The 13,561-nt window shown below is 39.5% G+C and overlaps 1 non-coding gene across 1 annotated transcript; it reads left to right on the forward strand.

The window, feature by feature from the left end:
* Window positions 1–4,073: 4,073 nt before the first annotated feature.
* Window positions 4,074–4,205, forward strand: LOC114501146. The gene has a single exon (XR_003684910.1). It is a non-coding gene; the product is annotated as a small nucleolar RNA SNORA69 (small nucleolar RNA).
* The last annotated feature ends 9,356 nt before the right edge of the window (window positions 4,206–13,561 follow it).

Consider the following 13,561-nt stretch of genomic DNA (forward strand, 5'->3'; position numbering starts at 1 on the left):
TATAAACTAAATATTCACTAGACTCATACTAACTAGGATGTCATTGTTAATTTTAGCTTAGTATTCTCAGGGAAAGATAAACGGTATGCCTCTATAATTTTGAGGTCAATATCAGGAGGTTCAGTGACCAGTTCTTACATCAGTCATCCCTTGGTACCCCTGTCAGTGCCATAATTTTGGATTGGAAGGACCATGCGCAGACCTGGATGGTCACTCTGAAGGTGCATTCATCCCATGGGGAGGAAAAAAATCACTGAAAGCATCAAAGTAGTGAAAGACAGATTGCTCAGGAAAGGAGGAGTAGTAAATTGATCAGTTGGATACTTTTGATTGAATCTAATAATATATATAATTGAATATACATATATATGTGACAATAATTTGCTAGGCAGGCAAAAAAACAAGTTATAGAAGGGCAGAGCTTCTAAAAGGCAGGAGAATTTGTTGCAAGAATTTTGGATGAATTCATATACCATAAGGCAGTATTGCATTTTTAGCACCTTTCTCAAGAGGGAAAAGAAAAATAACATTCTGTAACTCTATATCAAGGGAGTTTAGGAAGGATTGAATTACAATAAATGAATTTACATGAGGAATCATTTTCATCAAACATGAATGTTTAAGATGAAAAATAAGACATTATGCACCCAACCTTCTTTAAAATAGTCCTGTTAGGATGTGAATTTTAAGATCTGATAATTTATGACTGTCACCAGCCCCTGGCCTGTCACCTGTATCTTCTCCATGCCAATCTATTCAAAAGAAGGAACTGCTCATTCCCAAATGTGTAGAATTTACATTTTATCTACTCTCTCATTCCAAGTCCAGAAGTATGGGCAGAAAAGACTGTCAGTCTGAAATATGCTCAAAGGGCCTATATGAGTTCTGCAGGAGGCCTGACCTGCAAGGTGTGCTTTGAGCAGTGCTTACAGAGCTCCCCAGTACCACCACCACTCCATACTGCCCCACAGGCCGACACAGAGCCTGGAAAGGCATCCTCTTTTTTTTTTAATTCTAGCATTGATGCTAAGCTCTTTGTTAGCACATACAAATACCCTTTTTGGATCAATCATGTATCAAATTAATATTCTCCACAAAAGTCAATCACTGATTAGTTACTAAATAGCAATCATAAACAATGTGACAAGAAGCACACATGCATAACCCATGGACATGGACAATGGTGGGAGATTGCCTGAAGGTGGGAGCTGGGTAGAGGCAGGCAAAGGGGGAAAAAGTGGGGACAGCTGTAATAGCATAAACAATAAAATGCAATTAAAATCTATAAAAATCAACTTTGCCAAAAAATAAGAATGTGACAAGGAAAAGAAGTTTGTGGAGGAGGATATTGGGGAAAGTGTCAAAAGATCCTTTACAAACATAGCTGGTCATCACAGTCATTTGCCAGACTTGTTCAAAATACAAACTCCTGTTCCCTGCTTTGTGAAAAGCTGATTCTTTAGCTTTGGAGTTGGTACAAGGATATGTATTTCTAACAGATGTTCCAGGTGATTCTGATGATCAGCATGGCTTAGAAGCTGCTGCAGGTCAGTCCTACAAAGGTCTCAACAGTGGTGAGGCCCAGGCAGCCATGGGACAGCACCTAGAGAGTGGACACAGTGGGAAGACCAATTCCTCCTCCCCATTACAGTAGGGCAAAGGCATAAACACAAACAACTAATGACAAGAAAGGAATCAAACCACCAACCTCATTATAAAATTCTGAGGTACAGGGAAAGCCCATCCACAAGCCTAATCAGCAAAATGGAGATTCCAAGAATGATGGGCAAGCACTATCTTTGATATGTCTTAGCCTTCTCCCCTAGGTAATGAGATCCAACAGAAGTTAATCTCTCACCAATATCACCAATCAAACAAGTGATTCTTCTTCCTGGTTGAAAGACTAAGTAAAGAGCTTACAGGGAGAGACAGAAATGTCACTCCAGCACCACCCCTGCCCTGCAGGGAGGAAAGTGGACTGATTTCTCCTTCTAGGGAAACATGAATTAACAGTATACAATTCTTTCTAACAAAGACAATCAGAGTTTATCTTTATAATAAGTCTGCAATCATATTGGCCCAGCATTCTGATTCTGATGGACATATCAAGAGGACAAAAAGTGGTGAACAAGCTTGGCTTTGTCCTTGATCATATCCAAAGTATATTAAAGATTCATACACCAAACACAAGTCAGAATAAAAGTGAATTTCTCTGGGTCAAGATGAAGGCACAGGTAAATGCAGTACTCACATTCTCCCACAACCAAATCAAAGTCACAACTAAACTACAGAAAAAAACATTATTCAGAACTTCCTGAAATCTAACTGAATGGAGGTCCTATAATTAAGGATGTAAAGAAGCCACATAGAGACTGGTAGGAGGTGCAGAGACACAGGACAGGCTGGTCCCACACCCATGTGTGTTAGATAAAAATGGAGAGAGGAATCTCCTCTGTGAAGGCCCCTCTAAAGAGCTAGGGGTCCCGGTCCCACACCAGGCCCCCCAGCCCAGAGTTCCAGTGCCAGGAAGAGAAGACCCTATAACTCTGGCTGTAAAAATCAACAAATATTGTGGCTAAGTAAGATGGTGGGCCTTCTGGAATCCCAGGCATTCCTCTTAAAGGGTCTTTGCACACAGGCTAACTGGGACTCACACCCTCTGAGCACCAGTGGTGACTGAGGCAGCAGCTCAAAAGGCACCACCTGTGGGGAGGAACTGAATTCTCTGGCATCAGGGTGAGAGTTGGAGAGGCAGAACTGCTGACAGAGGCCTTTGTTCCTTTTCTGAGCCTTCACTCCACAGAGCTAGCAAGTAGGCACAATATCTAAGTCTATATCAACCTGGCTAACCCTTTCACCCCACCCTGGTGATTCCCTGACACCCAACCCCACCCAACTTTCAGGCCCATCCAAGCTGTTTCCAGTGGTCTTTCCATAGAATAGCCTGTCTTGGCTCATGCTTCAGAATTTCCTAAAATCTCTCAAATGAGCAGTATTTGGCCTCAGCATGCCCTATACCTCTTGCTAAATGGCCCAAGCCTGACATTAGTGGGCCTGGTTTAAAAGTTAGCTTCTCCTAGGCACCTCCAAGCATAGCACAAGCAGCAGCCATCTGCAGATCACTTTGTAGCTCACGCCAGGAGGCCCAGGACAGATCGCAGGTGGCAGCTGACCTTGGCTTAAACTTCCCAGGTGGTTCCAGAGCCAGCACACCCAGAGGATAACTTGAGACAATGTCAAAACACCACCCCACCACCTCCACAAGCAATACATTCAAGGGATAGACTCATCAGACACCAGAAACCTGTTGAAACTTGTTGAAGTAAGTTCTGCTCTGTGGGTTGGGGGTGATCCTCCAACATTGTCCCAGCTAGTCCTCACAGCCAGCCTGTCTGGGGGCAAATTCCTTCCATTGATGAGCTGACAGAAATCTAATCTTAACTACAACAGGAGCATTCACACAACCCATGAAGGGGTGGGGGTGGAAACACAACTGTAGTGCCCAGCTCTGGTGAACAGGGAGGCTGTGCCACTGGACCCTACCAGACACCTACTATATCAGGCCACTCTACCAAGCCCAGGAGATAGTAGTAGTAATAGTGCTACCTAATATATAGAAACAAACACAGGGAAGAAGTCAAAATGAGGATACAAAGAAACAGGTCCCAAGTGAAAGAACAAGACAAAGAACTAAATGAAGTGGAGGCAAGCCAAACTAACAGATACAGAGTTCAAAACAATGATTATAAGGATATTCAAGGAACTTAGAGAAAACCTCAACAGCATAAAAAAAGACATGGAAACCATGAAAAAGACCCAATAAGAAGTGAGGAACATACTAACTGAAATAAAGAACAATTTACAGTGAATCAACAGTAGAACAGGTAAAGCCAAGAATCAAATCAGTGATTTGGAATATAAGGAAGCAAAAGCACCCAATAAAAGCAGCAAAAAGAAAAAAGAATAAAAAGAAAAAATGAAGACAGTGTAAGGAGCCTCTAGGACAACCTCAAGTGTCCCAATAATCACATCAAGGGGGTGCTGGAAAGAGAAGAGAGAGGGCAAGAAATTAAAAACCTGCTTGATTACAGTGCTTCATTTTATGGAAGTACTGCCATTATCCTGCTGAAAAAAAAATCTTGTGTTGATCATTTTTTATTTTGCCTTCATGAGGGTAAAATTGTGATGGACTAACATGGACAATTCTGAGAAAAAAAGAGGAAAAAAACACTGTTTGAAAAAATAATGACAGAAAACTTCTCTATTTTCCTGGTAAAAGAAATAGACATACAAGTCCAGAAAGCAGAGAGTCCAAAACAAGATGAACCCAAAGAAGCTCACATCAAGACACAGTTAAAGACAAAGAAAAAAATCTTAAAAGCAGCAAGTAAAAAGCAATTCGTTACCTACAAGGGAGCTCCAATAAGTCTGTCAGCTGATTTCTCAACAGAAACTTTGCAGGACAGAAAGGATTGGCAAGGAATATTCAAAGAGATGAAAAGAAAGGACCTACAACTAAGATTACCCAGTTAAGTTATCATTTAGAATCAAAGGACAGATAAAGAGCTTTCCAGGCAAAACTAAAGGAGTTCATAGCCATGAAACCAGTATTACATGAAATGTTAAAGGGCTTTACTTAGGAAGAAAGAAAAAATAAAAATATATAAACAATAAAATGGCAACAATACATATCTGTCAACAATTGAATCTAAAAGTCAACATAAATGAACAAGCAGAACAGAAACAGACTCATAAATATGGAGAACATTTGGACAGTTGCCAGATAGGAGGGGGTTTGGGAGGATGGGTGGAAAAGGTGAAGGGATTAAGAAGTACAAATTGGAGGTTACAGAATAGTCATGGGGATGTTAAATCAATATATTCTAATACGTACATATGTTGTCAGATGGGTATGAGCTGATCACCTTGTAAGTTATATGATGTCTAATCACTGGGTATACACCTGAAACTAATATAATATTGTCTATCAGCTGTAATTTAAAAAATGTTTAAATTCTTTTAAAAAATAAATAAAAAGTGAAAGTGAAAATGACAAAACAAAGTTGATATGTTCAGTTGGCATCTTTCATACAGGAGTTTTAGAAAATGTTCAGACACTTTATTCCAGGTGAACTTCAAGTTCCTTCCCCCACTCCCTATGAATAAAGCTCAATCTTGCCTGAGTGGGCACACCCAGCTCCAACACAGGACAAACCCAATTCCTGTATCACAGTGTCAGGCCTGCTCCTTTCTTTTTTGTGTGTGCCTGTGTCTTGACGGTAGTATTTTATGATTCAGCTCAATGCATTTGATGGGAAGATAAAACAAAAATAATGTAGTACTAAATACCAAACCCTGAGGTGCACCAAGGTAAGCACTGAGTTGCCTGTAAATTAACATGGGAGTGTTTTCTTGGAGAGAATGAAGGTGCTGAAAAATGTTCACCTGGTTTAAAAATGGGGCAGGCTTGGACAAATGTGCTTGGAAAATGATTTTGAAGACATGTAAGTGCCTCTCCAGTTATCATTCCCCCTGTCCCAATAATGTCTCAGTGATTTTTTTTTTTACTGCATGTCACCATGGTGACTTATTAGACACACTAGATGTCTCTTCCACCTAAACCAAACTGAGTATCAGTCATGTTTTAAAAAACAAAACTTCCCAACCTCTTTGACATATGCAAACATTTATGAAGACAGGCACATTATCAGCTTCCAGATTTCTCTTTTCCCCTATAACTATCTTCCTTCATCCTCACTCTGAGAGCACCTGTCTAAATCCTCAGCATGTCAGTTGGTAAACACAGCCTCCCAGGCACTAGTGAGCTGTGCCCTCAGTGAAGTGATGGATCTAGACTCAAGAGTCCAACGTATTTATTCAATGAAGCTTTCAATTAAAAACCAACAAGAAAGCCCAAGATGAACTCAAATATTGGAGAAATGAGAAAACTGGCATGTGTTAAACAAATATTTATAATGCAAAATGTGCTGTGTGACTACCGAATGGAAATCTAAATGCTGGAAGGAACACCAGCGGCAAGTGACTTCAAAAGAAAAGAAAAGCCATCTTTTCTTTGGGGAAAAAAGTTTTAAAGGAGAAAGGGGCAATTTGCCTCTGTTCTACTGCCTAATAATATTTGTTCATGAAAATATTTCGATGGTTTGAACCTCTCAAGAGGTAACAAAATAGAATTTTTATTTGATCCAGGGTATATTTTTGGTGTTTTACAGCATTGGATTTTGACTATATTTAAGCTCAGGTCCAGTTCAAACTGGTTCCCTGGTTGGTTTGAAAACAGGGGGAATAAAACAGGCTGTATTTCTGTTGGAAGAAAAGTATATTTTGAGTTCATCTATAAATTCAACAAATTAATATAGTTAGTTTCAGGGTTCAAGATTTAATCCACAGTTTCATTTAAGATCAACCTTCACACGGAAAATTCTGGCCATATTTATTCCCTGTTCTAATATTTGCCTCCCATGATAGCTATGACCCAATTTACAGCAGGCAATAGGCTATTTTTATTTCTCCACATAAAAGTCACATGACTTTTTGTTACCATAGTGTTTTATTTACACCTCACAATTATGATACACAACACTAGAATTGATATATCTTGTCCAAGAACTGTTTGTAACACGTGTAGGTGGTGTTAACTTATTTCTTTCCCAAAATCCTCACTTCACTGCTTTCTCACGGGTGGCTCTGTAAGTGTAGTGTCATGTATCAGTAATTTTTTTAAAATACCACATTTCTTCTTATACTGGTTACCTTACTTTATTTACTTCTGAAATCACTACGAACTGCAAAGCTGACACAAAGAGCATTGCTGTTGTATTGTAACAATGACAAGATATACAGACACATTTACCTGATTTTTTTGTTTGCTTTCCTCTTAAAATTTTAGGCATTACCAGACAGAAGGCTTTTAAACCACAAAACATAATATGAAACAAAAGTCTGAGGTCTAGAACAATACACTTCTGAGAATATTTCTCTAGGTGCCTGTATGACGTATGTCAGGGTGCTTTTCCTCCCAGATAGCTCCCCATTCCAGGGCATTTATCTTGTCCACGATGCTCCCAGTTTATCATGGAAAGGATTTACACAGCCCTGAAAGGCATCGTTAGTGCATTATTGCTTCTCTGAGCTCACATACAGCATGGAGATGGAAGCAGTAAACCAGAGAGAAGGGAACAATCCTTCACAACAGTCTTTTATGGGGGCAAGCACCGCTGACTGCCAACTCCACCCTAGATCACAGCACGTACTGTTGAACAAATTCAGAAGTGCAGGAACACAACCAGTGAGTGCAGTGCCATACAACCAGCGTGCTGATTGCTCTAAGTTCCTCTGGAGGGATCTGTGGGTCCCTGTGTTTTCCTGGAGTTTCCGTGGTGATCTCCTGATGTTTTAAATGACTGCATATCCCCTACCTGGCTGAGTCTTTTCCAAGGCAGCATATACACCATACATACTTAGCACTACAACTACATTTCAAGCAGTACATTTTGACATGACTCATTTGATGAGGTTGTTTTGATGTTTCAAAATACCCAAGATAGAAGTAAGTCACTATTTTTCTTTTTTTAAATTTTTCTTCATAATAAAAAAATGTGCAGTACTTATCCCTGATCCCTACTCCATCCTTGAGTGTCACCCTCATTTGAAGTGCCCACATCACTGTTCCAACATATCCTGAGGGTCATTCCAAATGGATGCTGATTCCACCTGCTGTCTGGCAATTTTCAAAAGGTAAAATTTTAATGGGTTGTGTTTCAGATTATACTAAAATGCTTCTAATCTAAAATGACTGGATTAAACTATCACAGCAACATACCAAAATAAACATGGATATTGTTGGGAGTTCTAATACCTAATACTTAATACCAGTCAGGGCCTTATATCATAGCCACCATCTAGCTCTTTCAAACACTTTCCCTCTTCCCCAGAATAATTCTGACCATCCTCTGTCAAAATGTACCCATCACTGGCTACAGCTGCTGGGGGCCCAGGGCTCTGATAATATAAGAATCTGATTGGAGCATTTATGAGCATGGCTGGCAGGGAAAGGCAAAGAAGAGATCATTTCTAATCACTAACTGTACATTCTGTAAACATTATATAATTTACTACACACACACACACACACACACACACACACACACATAAAGCATGTAAGGTATTATTATACTTATTTTACAGATAAGAAAACCAAAGCCAGACTATTTACAGTTATTCCCATATTCACTCACCTAATAAATGACAGAGCCTGAATTCAATGTGGTTCTGTCCAATTTGAACATCTGTGTTCTTTGTATCTCATCAAGTGAATTAATCCACTAATATTCTCGGAGAACATTTGCATTTTATTCAAAGCTTTAACATCTTACAGGAGCTGAAAGGGCTCCATAACAAATGCAGGCTGAGAGGAAGAACTGCCGTTCCCCAGAGGGCCGAGATGAACTGCCCGTCAGGCCAGCAGTGAGGGCAGAATATGAACGACCCTCTATCGGCCTCATTTAGATTGCTCTTCAACAAAGTTCCAATCCACGTCCCTCTGGTTCATTCAGGGTTAGAGGACAATGAGGCTGACACTGCTGGCTGACTACCAATAAGCTTTCTTTCCTCTTTCATAAAAAATGCTGGATTTCTTACCTCAGTCCATGGCTGCCCAGAAATAAAAGTAAAGAAAAATAAACTGTTTCTTAGACTCCTCTGCAGTTCTACGGAGCCAGCTACCTACGTTCTGGCTGATAAGGTCCAAGCACAATTGACGTGTCACACCTCCAGGGACCATTCTTCAAAGCTGGTTGGCATGTGCCCCTTGTCCCAGCCCTTCCTCCTCCCTGCAGCCTAGACCATGAACCCGATGGCAAATGCCGGTGCCATCTTTTTGGGTCGCTAACTGCTATCAGAGGAACAGAAGACACAAAAAGTGGATCCACAAGCTGGAGGGACACTAGATTGCTCACAACTTGTAAAACAGGGGCAGCTTAGACTGCCTGCATGTCCCCACACTTCCAAGTCAGAGTGGAGTAAACTTCTAACTTACTCTGGTTCCCTTTTACCACGAGATACATGAAGCCAATCTTTAGTGATAAACACAGGCAGGGTTGAGAGTAAATGTTTCCCAGTCTTGTGAGCCCTGTGAACAATGGTCTAGCCTAAGAAAGAACAATTTGTTCAATAAACACTAGCTTAGAATATGAAGATCTCAAGGAACATTAATGAGGAGGAAAGAATTCTAAAAATAATGAAATAAAATTACATCAGCATGGCCTTTTATCCAGTCTTAATGTAACCACCATAATTTGAATAGTGTTGTGTCATTCTCTGTAACCAATGTACTAGCATAAATAGAACATTTGAGTGTATTTCATAATTATTCAATTATGATGATCAAAGGAAAGCCATCCCTGGTACCGAATCTCTGCCTAAGAAAATAGCATTACTTTTTAAGAAAAGAGATCAGCTTTGATGCCATTAGCAAAAATGTGTTATTTTCAGAACTATATAGCTGCCTACTTTAATAAGAGAATAAAACATCATTTAAACTTCCTAGGAGACAGAGAGAAATGGAACATTTTATTATTCTCAAAAGTGTTGTAGCTGTGACTGAAAATCAATAACTTTATGGGGGTTTGGATCTGGAGCCCTGACCAGGGTCGAAGGTCAAATTGCCTGGCTGGGCTGGACTAAGAGCTTCCTAGGACAGAGCTGTTGTCTGCTGTGTGTCTCTGCAATTACATTTGCAACCACATCCAGAGGCCATGGTTCTTCATCCTCTGGGGATATTCTCTTGCCTCAGAAAGATGATGACAAGGAACTGAGAACAATGTGCATTTTTGAAACATCGTGAAAGTCTCTCTCAGAGCATGGCCAGACAGTGCCCAATCACCTAGGTAGCAACATTTAATCACTATTCCATGCACCTTCTGCTGTAGACATGTGGGGAAGCGAAGTGTAACCTGCTCCAGGATTTTCCTGAGGCAAAAAATCTGCCCAGTTCTTCTCTGGGCAGATTCTAGGCTGCCATAGCCCAGTTCAGAGGAGGCAGCTGCTGGGCACATTTGGCCATACACCTAAATGCAAGCCGCCGGCATTCTGAACTGAAAATTGACGTTGCTGAGACCTCAGGAAAAGAGCCCACAATAATGGGGGCCTGCCTAAGGACTTGGGAAGGAAAGCAGTTTTTCTAGATTTTTTAAAAACTTTTGGTTGAACCTAAAATCAGAGATATTTTTAATCTTATGAAAAGAAAGTACTTTTCAGAACTTGTACTTTGGAAAGCCGAGCTTCTAAAAGTATAAGAGGCAGAAAAAAGATAATATGGTTCTTAAAAAGACCTAAAAACATTTAAGTTCAAGATACCTAGAAAACTGAACACCAGTGGTGCCAATCCAATAACTCACCAATAGCCCCTGTGTTCTGGGTTCTCACACTGCAATGGCCCTGAGCCCCATAACTCCTAGTGATCTCCCAGTTTGCCTACGACAATTAGAATCAGCTATGTCATGGTGTCAGGTGGCTACTGTTTTAATCAGGGTGAGTTAGTCTGTGTTCTTGCAACAATTAACCCTGTATCTCAGTGGCTTATCTTAATAAAAGTTCATTTCTCACCCACAGCACAGTCTGAGGAGGACTGGGTTGCTCTCCTCTGACTATAACTTAGAGAGACCAAGCTGGCAATAATGGGGTTTAAAAACCATATGAAGAACCCTGAAAATTGGTCAAGGAGAAATAATCACCAGTTCATTAGCATTCTGGAAGACAGTGAAAGAGAAGATATGGAGGAAATAGTAGAAAACGTCACCACAACTACTCTCTAAAAATCAGTAAGGAAGAAATCACTTTTAAAAGGTTTTCAGAACATGTATGAAATACAGATGATGTCACACAAAGTTTTTAAATTCTTGAATTAAAAGTAAAAATAGTAGATTCCACATCTGAGTGAGATCGTGTGGTATTTGTCTTTCTCTGACTGGCTAATTTCACTCAGCATGAACAAAATAAACTGACAAACAAAACAGAAACAGAGGCATGAATACATGGAACAGACTAACAGCTATCAGAGGGGAGGCGGGATTTGGGGGACTGAATGAAAGAAAGTGAAGAGATTAGCCAAAAATCATGTGTATAACTGATAGACACAGACAACAGTGGCCAGAGGAAAAGGGGCTGGAGGTCAGGTGGAGGAGAGCAAAGGAGGTGGGGAGGGTGGGGATGGAAAGAGACTCTGCTTGGGACAATGCACATGATGCAGTGTGCAGAGGGTGTTTTACTGAGCTGTACACTTAAAATCTGTATGGTTTTGCAAACCCATGACATCCCAATAAATGCAATTAAAAATAAATAACAATTTTTTCAAAAAACTGGAAAAATAAATAAATGAGAATACTCACAAAAAAGTAAAAATAACATGTTTCATAGCAAAAAGAGTAGAACATGTGGTATAAGGGACAATTTTTTTTTAATTTGAAAATTGTTCTAAGTCTGAAAATAACCTTTTTTGGGTGAGTGAGGGGGAAGGATGAGTATAAACTAGTTCTCACATAAAGCAAAATTTTAGAAATTAGTGCTTAGCCCTAGGAGAAATCTTCACCAAAAACTGGTGAAGGTTTCAATATTTTTCCTTAATGAATACGTTATTCATTAAAGAAAAAAATATTTTCTAAGCTCAATAATTAGAAAGAAAAAGTATAAAGTGGGCAGGATAGGTAGTTCCTATAATAAATAAGAAAATAGTTCTAAAGAAATTAGCAATATGAAATTTAGTTTCCATAAATGCAGGATCTTGTTTGAATCCAAAATTCACCTGCAAACGACATGTGATCTGGCATCTGAAAAGGGGGTGGGGCTGAGATAAAAGGAAACTTAGAGGTTTTAATGAATAAAGGATGTGATTCTCCTCCACTTTGCTCTGAGCTTAGGCAGGCAGACCATACCTGGAATACTGGATTCAAATCCGGATATGATGAGCAGAATAACCAAGGTGCTGGAGGCTTTGAACTTTTGTCAAATGAGGAGGTGATGATGAAGGCGGGCAGGGGCCAGGGGTGGGGGAGAGCGAATGAATAAAATGAAACAGAAATCTAAGAGAAAATTAATGGATCTGAAGGAAGGAAAGGGTAGGTGCTGGATTTACATCCCTAATAATGATACACTTTCAATATCCAGGAATCTGCTGCCTCCTGTTCAAACAGATGCTGAAAGGTGTGTTCAAGATATTGGAGGGAGAATCCAACAAAGAGCAGAACAATGGACTACAATGGTTTTCCAGATTTCTTTCAGTTCTGAGGTGTTCTAATTATATGATTAGGATAAAATTAATTTACTGAGTAGATGTCTCTGCAAGATCTTCATAATGAAACTGTACTAATAGATGAAAATTGATTACACAAATTAAAAACAAGAAGTAGAAGGACCTTCCCTATAGATAGCTGCTGTGCTTCCATTCCATTAGGATTCTCTGGTCAACAAGCATTCCTCAGTGAAATCTTCCTAATGGCCTCGGGTCTACTCATCAGAAAGTCACATCTGGGTACAGACCTGGAGAGCCAAAGGAAAGCAATGAATTGCTCTGACCTAGGAGATTCCGTGCTCCTGCTTGTGAAAACACAGCCTTCTGAGTTTAGTATTAAATGTCAGCATAAAGCTTGCATTGAAGGAAAAAATGACTCTGAGCGCATGTGGACACAACAAAAATGTTTCCAAAGACAGAATCCAGGAAACATTACAGTTGGATTTCACATTTAAAAAATCTAGATATGAAGAGGTAAACTGATGATACAATAAATTTAAAAAGAATGAGTTAAAATTACTCACTTAATGAAAAGGTTGACCACAAGTTCTTATTTCATCAAAGTTAAGATTGTTTTTCAAGTACAAGAAAATTTCAGTTTGCAGCAAGATTCCACCCTAGATTTTAAGTCACCTTCTATGTAGGATTCTTGATCATTCTCATCTTTGGAAATTTTCAATGTCATTTGATTGCTACATAATTTCCAAAAATTTACAGGAATCTTATACCACTCACAAAAAATAATAATAATAACTCAAATGGACTAAAGGTTTAAATGTAAGATCCAAAAATTTCTAGAAGAAAACATAGGTAAAAGCTCCTTGACATTGGTTTTGGCAATGATTTCATGCATATAACACCAGAAACAAAAACACAAATAAATATGTGGGACTACCTCAAACTAAAAAGCTTCTGCACAGCAAAAGAAATGAACAACAAAATAAAAAGGCAATTCATGGAGAGGGAGAAGTATTTGTAAACCATATGTATGTTTAGGGGTTAATGTCCAAACTATAGAAGGAATTCATACAACTCAATAGGGAAAAGATATCCAATTAAAAAATTAGCAAAGGACCTGAATAAAAACTTTCTTAAAAAGATATCATCCAGAGGGGAAAAGGGAGGGAATTTCAGGGGAAAGGGGGAAGGGTTTACAGGAACAAGTATAAAGGACAGATGGACAAAAACTAGGGGGGATGGAAATGGGAGGGATGTGGGGAGGGCAGGGTGGGTGGGCTGGGATGGGAGTAAAAGACA

This window comes from Phyllostomus discolor, chromosome 6 (genome assembly GCF_004126475.2).
Source record: "Phyllostomus discolor isolate MPI-MPIP mPhyDis1 chromosome 6, mPhyDis1.pri.v3, whole genome shotgun sequence".
NCBI lineage: Eukaryota > Metazoa > Chordata > Mammalia > Chiroptera > Phyllostomidae > Phyllostomus > Phyllostomus discolor.